Here is a 19,067-nt window from a genome sequence, read left to right as displayed (position 1 = left end):
GAATCCAAATATTATATCCACAGGAAGCCCCTCTCATAAGCAGATTGTGGGTAAGCTGTCATGCTTGAGGGACAATAAGTAGATCAAACCCACTCCTGCAATCAAGTTAGTAGAAGGTAATAAAAGTTTGTTAGAGTCATACTCAATGAAGGAACTTCCTAGAAGCACAGATCATTCAATATTGCCCCCTTACCCCTCCCTCACCCTCTACAGCCCACTACCCCTTGTTGTGACAGTGGATGTGAAACCAGAGCTCTGGATTTCACAGATGAGTAGATTGTCACATATTCCCAGAGCTCTTCCCTGATAGCTCTCAGGTAAGTTCTACCCTTGGTTTGTACAGTGGTTCCAGCACTTAACTACGACTTTGCTTTCCACTTTGGGTAGTGTCATCTCTTTGCTAACTGGAAGGTAAATTTCTAGGTAGCAACAGTTTCATTGTTTTTTGTTTTTATGCTTCTAGAAAGCTAAACTCTGCACTTGGTGTATATGGGGAAAACACACACACACACACACACACACACACATACACACACACTACAAGAACAATAAAACTGAAACCAAAAACACTCTGAAGTTCTCTGATTTTAAAAAATAGCATGAACTCAAAAGTTGTAGGTTCTAGCTCTGGCTGCACAGCCTGCTAGCTAAGACATCGGGGTATATTACACAATTTTCTAAACTTCTTTCCACATCTACCAAATAGAGATTATAAGACTAGTCTTGTTTACCCTAAGGAGAATCAGAGTACCAAGAGGTAACAGATATAAAATAATACCTAAAGAATCTTTTCAAATAAAGGAAAAATAAGACTGAACTCAATCTCAATTTATAAAAAGTTCAGTTTTGTTTGTTTAAGGTAAAAGAAAAAAGAATTTTATGGGAGGAGGAGGGGGAAAACATGAAAAGGATAGCCACTGTTTTGAGGACTAAAAGAGAAGAATTCTACTGTTATTTTTTTCATGTCAGAATTCTATTTTCTTGTTTAGAGATAGAAAAGGAAAGAAGGTACAATATTATTTTGTAGTGTTTTTAACCCAAGATTAAAGGAGAATAGTGATGCAGCATTCAGAGTTGGCTGGGGTTCTGCTCCTTTTGTATCACCTAGATGTTTCTTAGACACTGCTGCTCATCAGGTACTGAAGGGAAATATGTTGGAGCAGTTGCCTGATATTGAATTGGCTGAAGTCCATTACTTCTAGCTGACTTCTTAGAAACTATACATTAAATGTGCCAGAGGAAAATGTGCACTCCTTTGTTCTCTCTGATGAAGTGTAAGCTTTGGCTCCTTCTAAGACTGACCTATCAGGTTCTTTGTTTATTCCTTCTCTTCAGACATCTCCTTTAGGACATTTTATTCCCCATTACTGGTGGCAGAACTAAGGTCCAGTGCAATGCTGATGAAAGCTTTGGACAGAGAGAAAAGATTGCAATTTGCTGGCTAACATGAGTGATTTGGAATAATGTGCTGATATCCAAAGTCTGTGAGTCTTGGGTTAACACGATTCTCTAACTGTCATTTGTACTCCTCATAATTAGGATAGGGCATAAGGAGTCTAGTGGCCAGTGCAGAAAACTGAACCACAAGCCAGTGAGTGCCTGTTTCTCATCAGACTTTTCTAGGCCTTCAAGGTTAAGCCACTTGATTTTTGCAACAATGCCTAAGACACATATTGTTACCTCCTTTTTTTAGGATGAGTAAACTCATGTTAAATAATTTGCTTAAAACCACATGGCTGGTAAGTGGTAGGGAGTGCTTCTCAGAGGTGAAGTTAATCCAAATTCCCGTAGAAGTGAGATGCATCACCTAAGGAGTAGGAAGGGCATTTTATGTGTGAGATTTGGCAATACCTAGGTGAAAGAGCTTGCACCAGAAGACAAAAGACTTAAATTCCAAAATGTGTTCTAACACTTACTGGCTGTGCAACCTTAAACAACTCACTTCACAACCAGGTTTTTAGTTCTTTACCTCATACTAGAACATAGGAAATTCTAATAAATTATAGTTACCATCATCATCTTCATCATCATCAAAACATTATTCTTACCAATACTAGAATTATCATTATCACTAATATCTACTTACTCTTTAGCATTTTAGGAGGATATAAAATAGTAGTTGTAAAAATATCTTGTACAAATAAAACTAGAAGCAAGTTAAAAGTGTTAGAATTTATTTTAAATCAGGAAAGTGAAAAAATATAATTTTCAAATATAGTAAATTAAATGCAAGGTAATTGCTGTGCACTTCACAACTGTCTTGATTCTAGTCTTTTTTTTTTTAAGATTTTTATTTATTTATTCATGAGAGTCACAGAGAGGAGGCAGAGACATAGGCAGAGGGAGAGGCAGGCTCCCTGCAGGGAGCTTGATGTGGGACTCGATCCCAGGACCCAGGATCATGACCCAAGCCAAAGGCAGACACTCAACCACTGAGCCACCCAGGTGCCCCCTGGTTCTAGTCTTAGCCAGAGTCTTAATTCTTAACAATGCTGAAAGATTTAAAATGAAAAAACAAATACATTTCACGTATCTCTCCAGGCCATCATATTTGCATTTATAAAGGTCAGTAATATCTATTCTTCAGTTCACTGTTAACTTCATGTGGAAGTTTTAACAGGTTCAGTTAAATTTCCTATAGGGCATTTCATTAAAAAAAGGAGGTTTTCTTAAATGTATGATTAGGGAGAAAAACAATAAGGATCCAAGGATACTTTCTATGGCCAGAGGAGATGGGAGGGGAAGAAGACAGCCCATCTCCAACTAAAATTGTCCATATGTTTCTGATACATATCACTCTTGCCAAGCCCCATGTGAAAAAGGCATAGAAGCTAAGACACCCAAAATGCTGATGACCAGTTCCTGCCAATAGAAATCTGTGAATTTTATTAGTCCTATAAATATTTCTGAGTGTTTAGGCACTGATGAACAATTAACAGCTGCTGTTAAACTTGGTGGTTTCTAAGTAGCAACCATGGTGGTGATGCTGATGATAAAAAATCACCATAACCCATCAGCATGATTTTATCACTTTAGGATTACACTATTGTTCAGCACTCATTTTTGTAGACTCCATTACGGCCTAACTCCTACATCAAAGGAAAACTCTGGAAATCAAGAGAAGACTGCCACCATCAAAATCACTATCCCCCTCATAGCTATTTTTCACATGTTCTGATATACTTTGTTTTCTTATAGATGTATATAAATTTCATGGAATTGATAAGTAAATTGAAACTCATGTCATCTCATTTCTATCCTTCTCTACCAGATGACATACAGATAATATAAATTGTGCCACCAGATAAACTGCTAAGAGAAATCTAAGTATTTCACTTCTATGTTTAAAAATCTATAGAAGTCTCCTCTTGCTTACAAAGTAAAGTAATAGCTCACTGGTTGAGTGTATAATCCAATTCTAATGGAAAATTTCATACTTATTTCTCCTTATTGACACAAGTACTCTAATCTTTTTCATGGTAACACATCTACCCTATTCTTGCATTCTGAAAGTCTCTCCTGTTTTCTTTGTTCATGCTATTACTTCTTTCTAAAATTCCCTCTCCTATTTACCATCTGCTTGTTTAACTCCTACTTATTCTTATCCTTTCTTAAACTTCTCTGGGCAGAATTAGTTCCTCCTTCCTCTGGATCTCCAAAATGCTTTTTAAAAATCTTTAACAGAGCACACAGCACTTTTTGTCAATATGTTTTTGTTTACACATATGTCTAGGAGATCATTCCAAGCAATAACTATGCCCTCACTCAATGTATAAGGCTTAGCAGGTGCTTAATTAATAAATGTTAAAAGAATAAATACAGTAGGCAACCTCTCTTTATTTTTGGAAAGTTTGGTTATTTCCCTTTAGTCATTAATTAAACAAATACATTTTTAAAAACATCTATTATGTGTTAGTCATTGAGCAACAACCATGACAGAAATCTGCCAAAGCATCACACTGTATCTAAAGCAACAGGAACCAAGTGAGAACCACTTTAAGTAGCTTTTATGCAAACATTTTAATCTGTCATGCTCCCTTCCATGGATGAGGGAACTATAAACGAAGTATTTGGCTCTCAGAGTTATGGCACAATTCTTGGCTCACTTTGATAAATATTGATCTTGTATAAATTACTCAGGAGAGGCAGTCGATGGTTCTCTGAGCAACACACACAACCCCCACTCCCCTTTATGCAAAGACATAAATCATTTATGAATAGAGCCCCACATGCTCTATGAATAAGTCCCTTGGATTCCAAGATGACTGATACTCAAGTATTTTTCTCATTTGAGTGGAGACCTAAATTTAAGCAAGCAGTCAGACTACATGAAGTTACAATGCCCTTTTGTTCACTGTAAGGTGAGAGATGCATAATAGGCTTTCAAGGGTAAACATCATATGTTTTAAAATAAACACCATTAAATGCGACTGCACATTTGTGCCTCTAATAAAGCTGATTGTGAGGGGATAGCTCTTTAGAAATATCTCATGTTACGTTCATTCAATTTTAAGTTTTAGTCACTGGTGGAAAGAGGAGGTTTAGTGCATGTATGTGTGTGGAATTGTAGAGAATTCGTTTTGACTACAGCTGAATCCAAGCCTTTGGTTTCATCTGGAAAGCTGTGAATAGCACAATAAGGGGTCTGTGTGTGGTGAGGAGTCATTAAAGTAAAGAACCAAAGGGCAGCAAACATTGGTTTTCAGGGATTCTTGTGGTAAGATTAATAATGAGAGTGTTTAACCTCGAGGGACTTTATCATTAAAGAGACAGGAGGGAGGATAAAGAGACATAGTGACAAATAGCTTCTGGTCTCTTGGCAGGAGCTAGAATTTGTCATCAGAGCTCACACAATAGGTCAGAATGCTGAAACATCTCCAGAACAATAAAGAAATGTGACTTATGTCTTTTGGTACCTTTATTTGTGTGACTTTCCCCACCTTGAATGTTTTTTGCCCTCCAAATCTAGCTTTTACACATTCTATGCATTGCTGTCAGTTTCTCTCACAATTTAAACTGCAGATAACCTATGACACAAGAGATCCCATTTTAAGCAATTGATGGACAGAAAATCTTTAATGAGTACTCAGAAACATATATTCAAGAAAGATTATTGCATTACTGTTTATGGGGGAGAATATGGAAAGTCATCTAAGTAAGTGCCAACAGAAGAAGATTGGTTAAAAAAACTATGAAAGATTATTGCATTACTGTTTATGGGGGAGAATATGGAAAGTCATCTAAGTAAGTGCCAACAGAAGAAGATTGGTTAAAAAAACTATGAAACATTCCTACAAAAGAATGAAATGCAGCAGTTACAAATGCAGGAGGTGAATATAAATGTACTGGATACCAGGTTGCCCAAGTTGTACTGAAGTTAAAAAAAAAAAAAAAAAAGAAAGGAGTATGCATAACAGTGTTTACTGTTTACAGTGTGATTGCTTTCAAACAAGTAAAGCCATATATATATATATATATATATATATATATACACACACACACACACACACACACACACACACAGAGATATGGTTTATGATGGTTATGTCTTAGGAATGTAATTAGAGTAAGAAAGGGTGAATTTTTGCTTGTTATGTTAAATATATCTATATTAGTTGAATTAATTAAAATGTGGGGATCCCTGGGTGGCTCAGTGGTTTAACACCTGCCTTCAACCCAGGGTGTGGTCCTGGAGACCCGGGATTGAGTCCCGCATGGGGCTCCCTGCATGGAGCCTGCTTCTCCCTCTGTGTCTCTGCCTCTCTCTCTCTCTCTGTCTCTCATGAATAAATAAATTTCAAAAAAATCTTTTAAATGCATAAAGGTTATTCCTTGGTTTGCTTTTGATAATAACATATTTTTTTTTAAAAAAATTAGTTGTCTTTCAAATCTAAGCTCAAGTATCAACTTATCTAGGAGTTAATTCTACCACTTCTGCAATGCAGTAGGATTTTGTACCAAATTTGTGACATTTGCTGCACACTTTGCAGCATTATGGATAGTATACTTAATTTGATAGCAGAGGTTTAAATCAATTGTGCTACTTTCTAGTGGTAGTGTAATCTTGGGAAATCATATAACTTCTAAGCCTAAATTTTCCTTTCTGCACAATGAGAAAAACAATATTATGCCCACAGGAATCTCTAGGAGTTGCAAAATAAGAGGCATTAATATACTATACACTGCATATTTTATTAATATACAACAAGAGACATTGTATGCTAATTTTGTGCATCAATGTCAACTCCAATAAGAACTGGGACCACTATGCCCATTGGTTCACATAATGCATACACAATGAGAAACTATTGTGTGTCAAACACTGGGCTAAGTTCTAGGAATACAATGAACAAGAAAGGCGGTATCTCCTCCCATGAAATGTAGTTAAGAAATCACACAAATAATCAGACAATCACCAGACAGTGCAACAAATGTTATGATAGGCGATTCAAGAAACTCTTTCTGCAGGAAGTAGTATTGTCGACTGATATCTGGAGGATGACTAAGCTTAGCAGTCAGAAAGGGTGGAGAGGATCTGAAGAGTGTGTCCAGGAGAGAGGGCAGAAAAGTGAGAACATGAGCTATGTTCCGCAAGCTGGCACTTAAAGGGTGAGAAGAGAGGAATATATATGAGATGCAGTCTCACACACACATGACATGCCTCCTTGCCTTCTGGGAGTGCTCCTCACTCTCCAGAATACTCAGTGAGGGCAAACAATATGTTTGAATTTAGAATTTAAATATCTTCAAAAGCAAGTAACTCGGCAGCTGCTAGAGGATACAGGATCTGAGACTCAAAAGAACAGCATAATCTCAGTACTTACCCAGAAACCAGGCAGACGCCTCCAGAAGACATGAATCTAATCAACCTTCTTCAAAGCGACATCACAGGACTGAAGAAATATTCTAAAGTATAGGTAATCTGGGAGATGCAGGGGATGGTAGGGTGAAAGGGATGGGGAAATGAATGTTTATTTATTTGGGGTGGGAGATAATCAGGGAATGGTTAGATATATCAATTCAGCATACCCTTGGTGCAATTAAGGGTAAAGTGTCGGGGATCCCTGGGTGGCACAATGGTTTAGTGCCTGCCTTAGGCCCAGGGCGCGATCCTGGAGACTCAGGATCGAATCCCACGTCGGGCTCCCAGTGCATGGAGCCTGCTTCTCCCTCTGCCTGTGTCTCTGCCTCTCTCTCATCTCTCTCTGTGTGACTATCATAAATAAATAAATAAATAAATAAATAAATAAATAAATAAATAAGGGTAAAGTGTCATAGAGAGGGGATGTATAAGCCTCCAAATCCTAGGTGCTTAAAAATTAAGAGCTTCTGACTATACAGAAAGCACTGGCATTAAGACAAATACCTCAAATAAAAAAGTATACCGTATGAAGACAAAGAATCATAGGATTTCAGGGCTCAAACAGGTTTCTGAAGTGACCTGGCTATCTCTTTTGTTTCATAGAAATAAACTGAGACCCAGGGATGATGAATTCTAGTCATTCATCCACGTAGGCACCCATGAATGATCTCTCACATGCGCAAAAAGAGTGCACCCAGTCTTACAGGCAGGGAACTGAAAGATGGAAGAGCTGTGTTTCTCTGGCTACATAGCCATTAATATAGTAAGCTCTCTAAGATAGTTTGAGAAATGACATGATACAGTAGAAACATCAAGAGTAAAGGACACAGTACTGAACTTGTTCTTAAAGGAAGTATAGGGTTTTCACAGGTTTGAATGGGAAGATACTGCAGACAGAGCAATCAGGACACACAGACAGTAACATAAACATACTAAGTCAAGACAGGAATTGACAACAAAGCATTTACAAAACAGCAGCAATTTCAGGCCACCTGGTCAGGATATGAATGGCACTTCCTTAACATCAATCCCACACCTGAACAAGAAGGAAAGTGCAGGTGATGGATACATTCAAATCTTCTGATCCCATATTTGCTAACCCAAAGCATCCAGTAGTGCATTATGGATTTGAGTTACGATAAATTTTATTTTCCAAAGGGCAAAGGAAGAAAAAGGCATGGATGGGTATTAACTACTTAATTCAGATTGTAAGGAAGGAAATAATGGTATGTGCAAGGTAGATGACTGAAAGACATGGTAGAAATGGGGCAGGAAGCATCTTAAATATGCTGAGTGTTTATGGACATAATTTTAGTTCGTTTTCACAACAGCAAGGGGTATGAACATGATTAACTCCATTTTAGGGATGAGAAAAATCAAGGCTCAGAGACATTAAGAGACTTGCTGGGAGCACAAAGCCAATAGGTGCTACATTCGGTTTGAGTCCTACCTAGTCCGTCAGCAATGCAAGTGTTCTTTCTATTACATGATAACTTCTCCCAAGAGCCCTGGGGGGGGGGGGGAGGCTGTGGTGTCCTGAATTATGTAAAAAGTAAAGCAATGTAAAGAATTTTAACAAGGGCTGTGTACAATTCCATGGCTGAAGACAATAAAAGAAATAGAGCTTGTGAAGGATAGGCAAGTTTTCCTTCAACAATTTATCATAAAAATTTTCAAACATACAGAAAGTTCTAAGTGAACACTCATCAGACCACCACCTAGACTCTGCAAATAACACTACACCATTTTTGCTTTATCAAGATTCATTTTTTTAAAGAAGTCAAAGTCTGGCTATACAATCACTGGCAATTATAATAATGTCTACAAATGATTATAAAACCATGGTCAAGAACCATGTTTCTTCATTTAACTCAGAATAACAAAGCTTAGCTCTTGGCACAGAGCTGGCCCTTGATAAATCTTTACTGAATAAAGGGATATCATAATCCCAGTGAGTAAAAACGGGCTTCAGTTAAAGAAGCTAGTTTAGAATGCTCTCAGATAAATGAATAATGGAGGAGAAAATGTTCTATAGATGGAAGGAGTCACTATTCACTGGGCTTCAATATATCAAAGGAATATCATTTGGTAAAGGTGAGAATAAGTTGAAGCTAGTTTTCTGTCTCCCAACACACACTGCAATAGGATGTGGAGCTTAAAACTAACATGGTAAAACTCATGAGAGATAAGTGTGAAGCCTTTCATTTTGGCGGAGGATCAATTACACAAGTAGAGGCTGGGGCAATTGCTGCTTGATACAGTTGATATATTACAATTTGAAAGGAGGGTGGAAAGGGAACTGATTATTATGAGACAATAGTGTAAATATGTGGTACGAGAAAAAAAGGTCTCCCAGACTCAGACGGCATGGGAGGAAGCACAGAATATAAGAAGTAATAGTTTAACTTTACTCTGAATATTCTACTCAACACTGGGAGCCACAGGAGTGCATTCAATCAACAGGTCTACAGGAATAGAGGCAGTGGTTTTGGTGAGAAGGGGGTCAGAAAATTATTATGGAATCAGTAAAGGAATCAGGGATATAAAGGACAGCATGGTATCCATAGTTAACACCCTGCTGTATGTCATATAGCGGGTTGTTAAAGGAGTGGATCCTGGGAGTTCCCATCCCAAGGACAAATGCTTTTTCTTTTCATTGTGCCTACGTAGATGATGGATGTTGGCTGAGCCTGTCGTGGTGGTCATTTGGAAGTCTATGTAAATCGAGCCATCACACTGTATACCTTAAACTTGTATGGTGATGTATATCCATTGTTTCCCCAAAAAGCTGAGGGAAAAAAAAACTTGGGATGTTTAGACTAAGGAGGACAGAATAAGGGAGAATATGATCATGATCTTCAAGCAGAGCCAACAGAAAAGGAAGTAGAGCTAATGGTCTCAGATGGCAGCTAAGCTGACTGACTACATATATACACACATTTATGGATATAAAATATACATAGTCATAGTTTATATTTTTATTTTATTTTATTTAAGATTTCACCCATTTATTCACAAGAGATACACACACACATACACACACACACAGAGAGAGAGAGAGAGAGAGAGAGAGAGAGGCTGAAAAACAAGCAGAGGGAGAAGCAGGCTCCATGCAGGGAGCCCGATGTGGGACTCGATCTGGGGACTCCAGGATCACACCCTGCACCGAAGGCAGGTGCTAAACCGCTGAGCCACCCAGGGATCCCCTATCTTTTTAAATACATAAAATATACATGCAGAAATACAAACATCAGAATTAAAACATAAGGATTCAAACATAAAGATTATTATGTTTCATGGTCCAAAAGCAAAGAGAAAACAGAAGAGATAAAATGCAAAGAAAGCTGGAGATCAGGCCTCACAGGAAGAAAGCATGTCAAGGATAGGGACACAAAAGGATATCCCACATTCAGAGGTAATCTGCCTCTGATATTTCCCATGACAACAGGAGAGCAGCCAGGTGGATTAACCACCACCTACCCCCCACCACCCTCTATACACACACACCCCAGAAATGGAGGAATCTGCCTCAAGATTCAATGGTGGGAGCTTGAGACAGACATACAACTAGCTCCCAGGTGCTGCTGCTGCAGGAAACCATGTGATGTCACCACAAGTCTTACCACTCTCATTGGAAACTGGTAGAGAGAGGACCAATAGCTACGGATCACACACTGCCTCTCCAGCAAGCAGAAAGCTGAATTTGAAATCTCAACTACAAAGAGGAACATAAAATAAAGAAACACTAAATATCCATGAAAAGTTTAGAGCATAAAAGTAGGCAATAAATTCATAAAATAAAACTCACACCTGATGGGATGCCTGGGTGGCTCAGTGGTTGAAAGTCAACCTTCGGCTCAAGGCGTGATCCTGGGTCTGGGGATCGACTCCCAAATCCAGCTCCCTGAGAGGAGTCTGCCTCTCCCTCTGTCTATGTCTCTGCCTCTCTCTCTGTGTCTCTCATGAATAAATAAATAAAATCTTAAAAAAATAAAATAAAATGAAAAATAAAACTTACACCTCAAGAACAGAGTTAATGGGGGCAATTAGAACTGGCTTATGGAGGAAGACTAGATAAGCTCTTCATTATTTCCAGGAGGAAAGCTAAGGCCAGTAGATGAAACTACCAGGAAGTTGGACTTCAGCAGAGTGTGAAATAAGAACTTTTCAAAAAAGTATGTTAATCCAACAATGAACCTCAATAAAGCACACACTGCTTTCACCCTGACTGCATCCTATATTACATCTTTCTCACATGCTTAAAGGCATAGAAAAATGCTTTATGAAAACAGAGCAACTTAGCTTAAAAAAATGGTTAGCCAACAGACTAAAATTAACTGGCCCTGATTCCAGAGAACAGGAATAAATAACCTATAATCACTGGGCCTGGAAAATAGTCGCCTACAATAAATATTTGTTGAATAAATGTAAGCACTAAAAGACAAATACATGTCCATCTTCTTCAAACAGGAACAAGGCGGGTATTGTCTGAATTTTCATTCTACCAGAACGTCAACAAATAAATACATAATATAAATGTTAAGTGGTCATAACTTCCATGAATAAACATATAAATGCATGAGGGGACAAAGAATTAAGTGTGATTAATATTGTTTCACTTGTTTTGTTTTGCAGCTGAGAGATTACTTCAAGGAGACATTTGAGCAGAGGCCTACATAAAGTGAAGCAGTGTATTAGTTATCTGTTGCGTGTAACAAATTACCCCAGAACTAACTGCCTTAAAATGAAACCTTTGCTATCTCGATGTTTCAGATGCCTGCACTGGTGCATGGGTTCAGCTGGTTCCAGTGTCCCTGGCTCAGCATCTCCTGCCAGGCTGCAAACAGGATGTCCTCTGGGACTGCAGTCATTGCAAAGCCCAACAGGGAGGGATCGGCTTCCAGTCTCACTCAGATGGTTGTTGGCAGGACTCAGTTTCTCCTCAGTTGTTGGAATGACTGTCTCCGTTCAGACTGGCTGTTGGCCAAGAGTCCACCTGCAGTTCTTTGTCACACCAGTCTCACCATAGGCCAGCTCACACATGGCAACTTGCTTCATTAGAACAAGTACGCCAGGAGAGCCAGAGAGAATTAAGCAAGGATGAGGTCACAGTCTTTTATAACCTAATGTCTATATGACATCCCATCACTGCTGTTACTCTTCAGAGAAAGCCTCTTCTATTCTAGTCCATTCTTTAGAAGCTAGTCATTAGGTCCAGCTCACATATGGGGAGGGGGGGAGGACTACATAAAGGTGTTACTATCAGGAGTTGGGGGCCACTGAGAGCCATGTCAGAAAGCTGCCTACCATTGGGAGAGTACTGTATACAAATCTGGGGGGACAGCATTCCAGATGTTGGGAATATCAATGCAAAGACCATAGCAGTTTTGAGGTACAGAAATGGGGCTGGACTGAAATCAGGAAAAGGAATTGGAGCTTGAAAAGTAGGCAGGGGCCTGATCCTGGGTCACTTGGAACTGTTCAGGTCCTGTTAGTTTGAATTTGATTAGGAGCAGTGAAGACAATTCCTTGGAAGGATTTGAGCAGAAGAGGCTAAACTAACCTTTCTTTAAGAAACTGGAATGATAGTAAATGGCACAGTCTATTCATTTACTTGGTTTGATCTACTTTTAATGACCTTCCTAAGGGGAAGCTGGCAATTAAATCCTTGTCAGTTGTTCTCTATATTAAAAAGTTTTATTGGTTCCTACCACCCTGAATCTGATAAGCTAGTGATCTATAAGGAAGTGATGCAAAATGATAGATTTGTTAGCATGTGGGTACCCTATGTTGCATTTGGGGAAGAAGGCTCACTAATTTATTATTATTATCATTATCATTTATTATGATTTTGTCATCATTCACTGCAATCAAATGAGCTTGTCTCATCACAACCTCAAGCAAAAGTCAGGGAACCACAGGGATTTGGATGGAAGGGAAGGTGATCCTGACTGTGTATGTGGAGCCACCAGGGAAGTTCATCCATAGCCCAGGGATGTGCAGGGAATGGAGGGGCTACTTCCTCCCAGAGAACCAACACACTTAAATTGCTAATTCCTTCTCCCTAGGCATCTGGGTCAGTTAATCCCAGCCCAGGGCCACCAGCTGAGCTCTTCCCTGGCCAAGCTGCCCTGCTTTGAAATTCTCCCCCAGGCCACCTCGCCCAATGATGTCAGCAGGGGTGAGCGCCCTGCTGGCCCTCCCCTCTCACAAGATGATGTGCAAGGGGAAATGGACACTGTCTATGCTCAGGAAACATCTGGTCGATCCGCTAGTCCTCAAGCGGGTCTCTGGCTGTTCTGTAAATTAGGGGAACAGAATAGGATGGGAAGACATGGAGCTTCAGTGATTAGCCAACCTCGACAGCAAGTTACAAGCTGAAAGGAGATGTGAGGAAACGGCCTCCCTGGCAGGCCCTCTCCAGGGACCCAGCACCACTGCCACACGGTCACATTTCCCAGCTTGTAATGGAAAACAAAGGCTGTTTACAAGAGCTTAAAGTAGCTGGAATGGGAACAGGAGCCAAGCGGTATAGTGGAGGGTGAGCTTCTACTTGGAAGCTTTCAGTGCAGTAATTATTCAGTACCAGGCCTGAAGGGCAGGCTCCTGATGAGGACTATTACTCTCTCTCCCGTGGAAAATGAAACACCACATTCACTGGTAAGCAGAATCCATGACCACGTAAAAACAGATCCAGCCCCTCGTTAGCTGTTTGACATAAAACAAAACTTGCTGTATGTCCTCCCTGAGCTCTAAGTACCCTTTTTGTCCTGCTTGGTATCCACTGGCTTTTTCTCGGTTTATGAACCACTAGAGACAAATCAGGTAAGATAGATAGGAGAAAATGGACTTGGTGTGCTGCCCTCTCTCCCACCGACCTCCCTACCTGTCCCTGGGGGAATACAGGTTTTCTGAACCTTCAGGATTCTGGCCTGCAAATGAAAAGCTCTTCTCTTCTCCTTCTGCTTTGCTTGCTGCCTCTCTCCCCTCCCCCAGTTAAATCAGTAAGACCTTTCCCGTCTGGGTTTTCAGATAGTATAAGTCTTCAAGAGAGTCGAATCAAAATGCATAGCAAAAAAGGAATTTTTTTTTTTAATTCTAGTACAAAGGAAAAACCAAGAAACCCTGAAAGACAAAGTAATTCTAGCTTTAAAACATTTCTAAAACTTCATTTGTTCTCAAAGTTCACTCTTCTGTGAGAATTAGGTGGAACACAGGATTGAGCGTACCCTTTTTGGTGCCCATCTTTCTGACATAGCGCTCAAACTGAGATCATGGGGCTTTAGGATTGTCGCTCCACCATGGAGTCATCCGTTCCTTCAGCAGATAGTTTTAATAGTTTTTGTGTTCTACATATGGAGAATATAGTTAGGAACAAGACAAGGTTCCATGCTCTCTCAGTCTTCATACATGAACAACGAGGAAATGACCTCATGTGTGCAAAGTGCTAAGCTTGTGCCTGACATTTCATAAGTGGCCGATAAATGCTGGCTATTCTTGGTTACCCCCAATTGCCCCTATCTGTCTGTTCCTCTCTCCAGCATGTGCTTTGCCTCAAAATATCCCTTCTGTCTGTGAAGACAATCCTTCCTAATTTCTGTCCAAATTCAAGATTTACCATAAGAAACTGGCTCACAGGATTATATGGGCTGAGATGTCCCAAGAACATTTGAGAGACTACTTTAAGTAGACCTATCATAAAATAGTTATTGAGGAAAAGCTCATTTATAGACTTTTGTCTTACATATATCTTACATAATTTACTTGGACATAACAATTATATTTAGATTACTCGGAAAACTTCTAGAGACATTAAATAGCTGGCCATCTAAAATTGCCTTCTGACAAATTCTGTCACAGAATTTGATGTGAACGTAACATAAGCTTATGTGACTTTTAGTAAACTGAGGAAGAATAAAAGTATTATATTTAATACTGGGAACTCTCAAGATCTCCCTGTTTCAATTAAACCAATAAACCTAAATTAGCTTTTATTTACTGAGGACTATCTAGATCATGTGAACTTGCCAAATATTTGGGTTAGTTTCTGTATCAGAGGATATTTATATAATGCTTATTTGTCTTTTAGCCAATATATAGAACACTTCATCGATTAACTTGTCAGGTGAAAAATACAACCACCCTCCAATCCAGCAATTACACTACTAGGTAATTACCCAAAGGGATACATGCACCCTGATGTTTGTAGCACCGTTATCTACAATCGCCAAATTTTGGAAATAGCCCAAGTGTCCCCGACTGATGAATGGATAAAGAAGATGTGATGTCTATATTTTAAATGGAATACTATTCAGCTATAAAAAAGAATGAAATTTTCCCATTTGCAATGACATGGATAGGGCTACAGAGTATCATGCTAAGCAAAATAAATCATAGAAAGATAAGTATTTCACTCATCTGTGGAATTTAAGAAACAAATTGAGCAGAGGGGAGAAAAAGAGAGGCAAGCTAAAAAACAGACTCAGCTATAGAGGACAAACTAATGGTTACCAGATGAGGAGGGATGTGGGGTGATGGGGAACTAGGTGATGGGGATGGAGGAGCACACTGGTTGTGATGAGCACTGGGTGTCCTGTGGAAGTGTTGGATCACTGTACTGTATACCTGAAACTAATATTACACTGCATATTAATAGGCATTTAAATAAAAATTTCAAGAAAACTAATTTTGGCAATACTAGTCAAAGGTAGGGAAAAAAAACCCAATGTATCTAGAGCATACATATATTACTATACCTAAATATACAGTTTGAACAGATCTCACTGCTTTCATTTTAAAATTTTAGTTATGAGGGGTGGCCTGGGTGGGTCCGATGGTTATGCTCTCCGCTCAGTTCATGAACCCGGAGTCCCAGGATCCAATGTGTTTACTGGTAGATGGAATAAATTTACCTACTCAGATACCTTTTAAGGTTTGTGAAAGAGACTTTAAAGATATTTCATAGACCTATTGTGCAAAATATCCTTTTCTTTTGTCCTCTCCTTGTAAAAATTACCTTGGTTCCTGGGAAAGGCTACCTAAAATACTTACATCACAATAGGCACAGAGACAAATCCAAGTTCCATGGAGAAGAACTCCTGTTCCTTCAGTCCAGATCTTAGATACCCTCTGCAAACCTTCCAGATGAATAGAGGAGGTTTGGGGACTGGTAAACCACATGAAAGGACTTTGAATAGTTTTCAGACCACATTTCTGTTCTTTTAAAGATTCGATTTATAAGGTATGCACAACTGCTTCTAATTCCTCAAAGAATTGAGCTGTAACCCCAAAAGATATGGAGACCACTCCTCCCATCCAACTACCTTATCCTGTTTGCATCTTCATAGCAGGGAAAGGACCTTCACTAGGTGAGAGTCAAAAGATTCCCCTGTTCTAGATTCAGAGCTGTGTGTCTTTGGAATGTTTTAGTAAATCCTTCCACAAAAGTTCCAGAATGTTTGTCTCTCTTTTTTGGGTCCACAGTATCATTTAGCTTAGGGAGAAAGCCTAGGACAAATTTCCTGTCAGGCGCTGAATATCAGCTTCCACTTTGGCCAAGGTCTCACCATAGAACTTCTCAAGAAAGAAGATAAGTAAAAAAGAAATCCTTTTGAGTATCTTGTCAAGTTTCAGCCTCGGACAGGCAGCAAATATTCCCAGCAGTAATGAGCAACCCCATAGGGACAAGAGGCAAAGATACTACCCCACTCCCCAAGATCCACTCCCAAAAGAAAGACATTTGCAACTTCCCTGACGTTGGAAACAGTCTCTAGGATGCCAGGCAGAAACGGAGAACCACCTACGTTTCTGCACAAGCGATACTGTGGGAGCCAACCCGGCCCTTGCCAAGCCACGTTCTCAGGACACGGAATGAGACAACCAAGAAGGCCAAAGCCATTCTTGGGAAGGGAAGGAATCGACCACCCAAGAGCACCCAAGGGCACCTTCACTAGTCACAATTCAAAGACCCTATCCTTACAAACATTTTCTTTGCCTACTCATCTGAATCTAGAAAAGTGGGGTAATGTGAAATCCTGCCCTTTTCTCTCACCCAGGCACCACACACACAGACGAAAATGGGAGCCCTACCTTTGGTAAGAATTGTTAGCTTCCAGAGGCTTGTGCTAGTTCTCGCAGGATGCCATCCGCAGGCTCTGGGCTGAGTGGGGTGTCCCAGCGGGTCTCATGCTGGCCACCAGGAATCTGACATGGAGGAAAAGTCGTTTCCCTCGACCCTTTATGGTGAGTGCTTGGCCCAGGGCTCCGGGTATTGGATGAGCTTCGGAGGGTGAGGAGCTCTCCGGGGGGGCCGCAGCAGCTCAGCCTGGCCCGCTGGGTGGGCCTCGCGCATCCCGCTCACCGCAGGCCTCTCCCTGGCCCGGGGCTTGCCCGGCCTCTCGGGTTTCTAGGCCCGACCCAGGGCGCGCCCTCGGTTAGGAAACTGCACCCGGTCGCCCCACCAGCACCTGGTCGGTTCTAAACGGAACCAGCCCGTCCCGGTCGGGTCGGGCTTCTAGGCCAGACCCCCGGCTCCAGCCCGGCTGGTTTCCGAGGCGGACCCAGAACCGCTCCTGTTCCAAGAGGGACAGAGGCCAGCGCTCGCCCGCCCGGCCCCTCCGGCGGCCGCTTCTCGGCCCGACCTCCCTGCCGGCCCTGCTAGTTTCTAAGTCAGGCCCAGGCGGGCTCCGGCCGGCATCTGGACTCCATCTGGACAGAGAAATGCTCGAGTCGAGTCTGAAAGCGCCTCCCACGAAGCTGCAGAGCCAGGATCCCAGCGCGACTCCCAACCCAGAGGCAGCAGGAAAGCTGTGGGCTCAGGGGGCGCCCCAGGTCGGTGCGCCCCAGGTCGGTGCGCTGGCGGCCCCTGCCCCTGGCGGCTGCGGAGGCTCTCCCTTCCTTTCCTCTTGGGACACCTAGACTCTCACGACATACACTGAGGCAAAACTCGATTCAACTTGGGCAGCATCCAATCCAACAGGTAGAAGGGAGCTCTGAGGAGCTGTGCAATATCAAAGACGTTGGCAGTGACTGGACAACAAAACGGGTTGGTTATTGCAAGGTCACTTTGCTTTAGGGATGGCAGGCGCTTATGAGGCAAGTGAGGTATCATGTGCTGATCGGGTGATTCCTGGCTGGAGAGGTTTCAGTTCATTTCCCAGAAGTGTGTGATTAAGTCAATTTTGTTGTTGTTGTTGTTGTTTTGTTTTGTTTGTTTGTTTTGTTTTTTTGGTGAGTGGGGTTGAGCATTAGCAATTCCATTGGGACGTTTTGTCTTAAGAGCGATTTGCCGAAAAGCTCCTGAAATACTACAGATTTTCCTTTCCTACGCCGGTGATCACCTCGTCCACTTACCATGAACTGTGCATGTATGGGATGCCCTCTCTGGACTAATTCCCTAGTGGAAGAAACTGTTCTACCTTTGTGAACTCTGCTGCCTAACACTGAACCTGACTTCTGTTAATGCCACTTAGTTGTTCCATCATTATATCCCATGAAATGGACTACATACAATGTGTATCCATGCTGACACCTACGAAAATATGCATAAAAAATATGCAATATAAATAATTTTTCTGAAGCCCTTCATTCTTGTTAGTTCTAAATTCTAAGAACCTAAACAATATCTCTGTCTTCTCAAGACAAAAATAAGTTTCTTTGTAGTTGGGGAAGAATGTGGAAAAAGCAACTTTGGGAAAGCAGACCTGCTTACGTTTTTTGGGCCTTTCCTTTTTCTCTCCCACTTCTGGATCCTGAAATGGTTCTGCTCCTGTGGGCTGCATGACACAGCCCATTGGAGGGTATGTTGTACACCAGCAGGCAATGTGCATGCATATTCCTTGCTTTTTTTCTGTTTAGACTTCAAAGGTTGATGCTCCATTTGGAAACTAGATTGGAGTGTGGGCTACTCTGCCAGTTACCTAATGGTGAAGAGGATTCCAACTGACAAGGCTGGACCCCGTGGACGTACTCTTCTTTCACCATGGAGAGAACCCATGATGGTGTTGGAGGGACTGTTAGAGATGGTGAAGGAAGAGCCATGAGGGGAAAATGAGCAGCTGGTGAGAAGGAATAAACTCATCAAGTCACTGCTGATTTTAGGTCAGCCTAATATCCTACAAAGCTTATTGGTGATCTGAGTATAAAGTCTAAAATCATAGCTCTCACAATCCCCCGTGGCCTGACTGCCTACTTCTTCAGCCACATG

Source organism: Vulpes vulpes, chromosome 2, assembly GCF_048418805.1.
Source record: "Vulpes vulpes isolate BD-2025 chromosome 2, VulVul3, whole genome shotgun sequence".
Classification (NCBI taxonomy): domain Eukaryota; kingdom Metazoa; phylum Chordata; class Mammalia; order Carnivora; family Canidae; genus Vulpes; species Vulpes vulpes.
Note: the sequence above shows the minus strand (reverse complement) of the source record.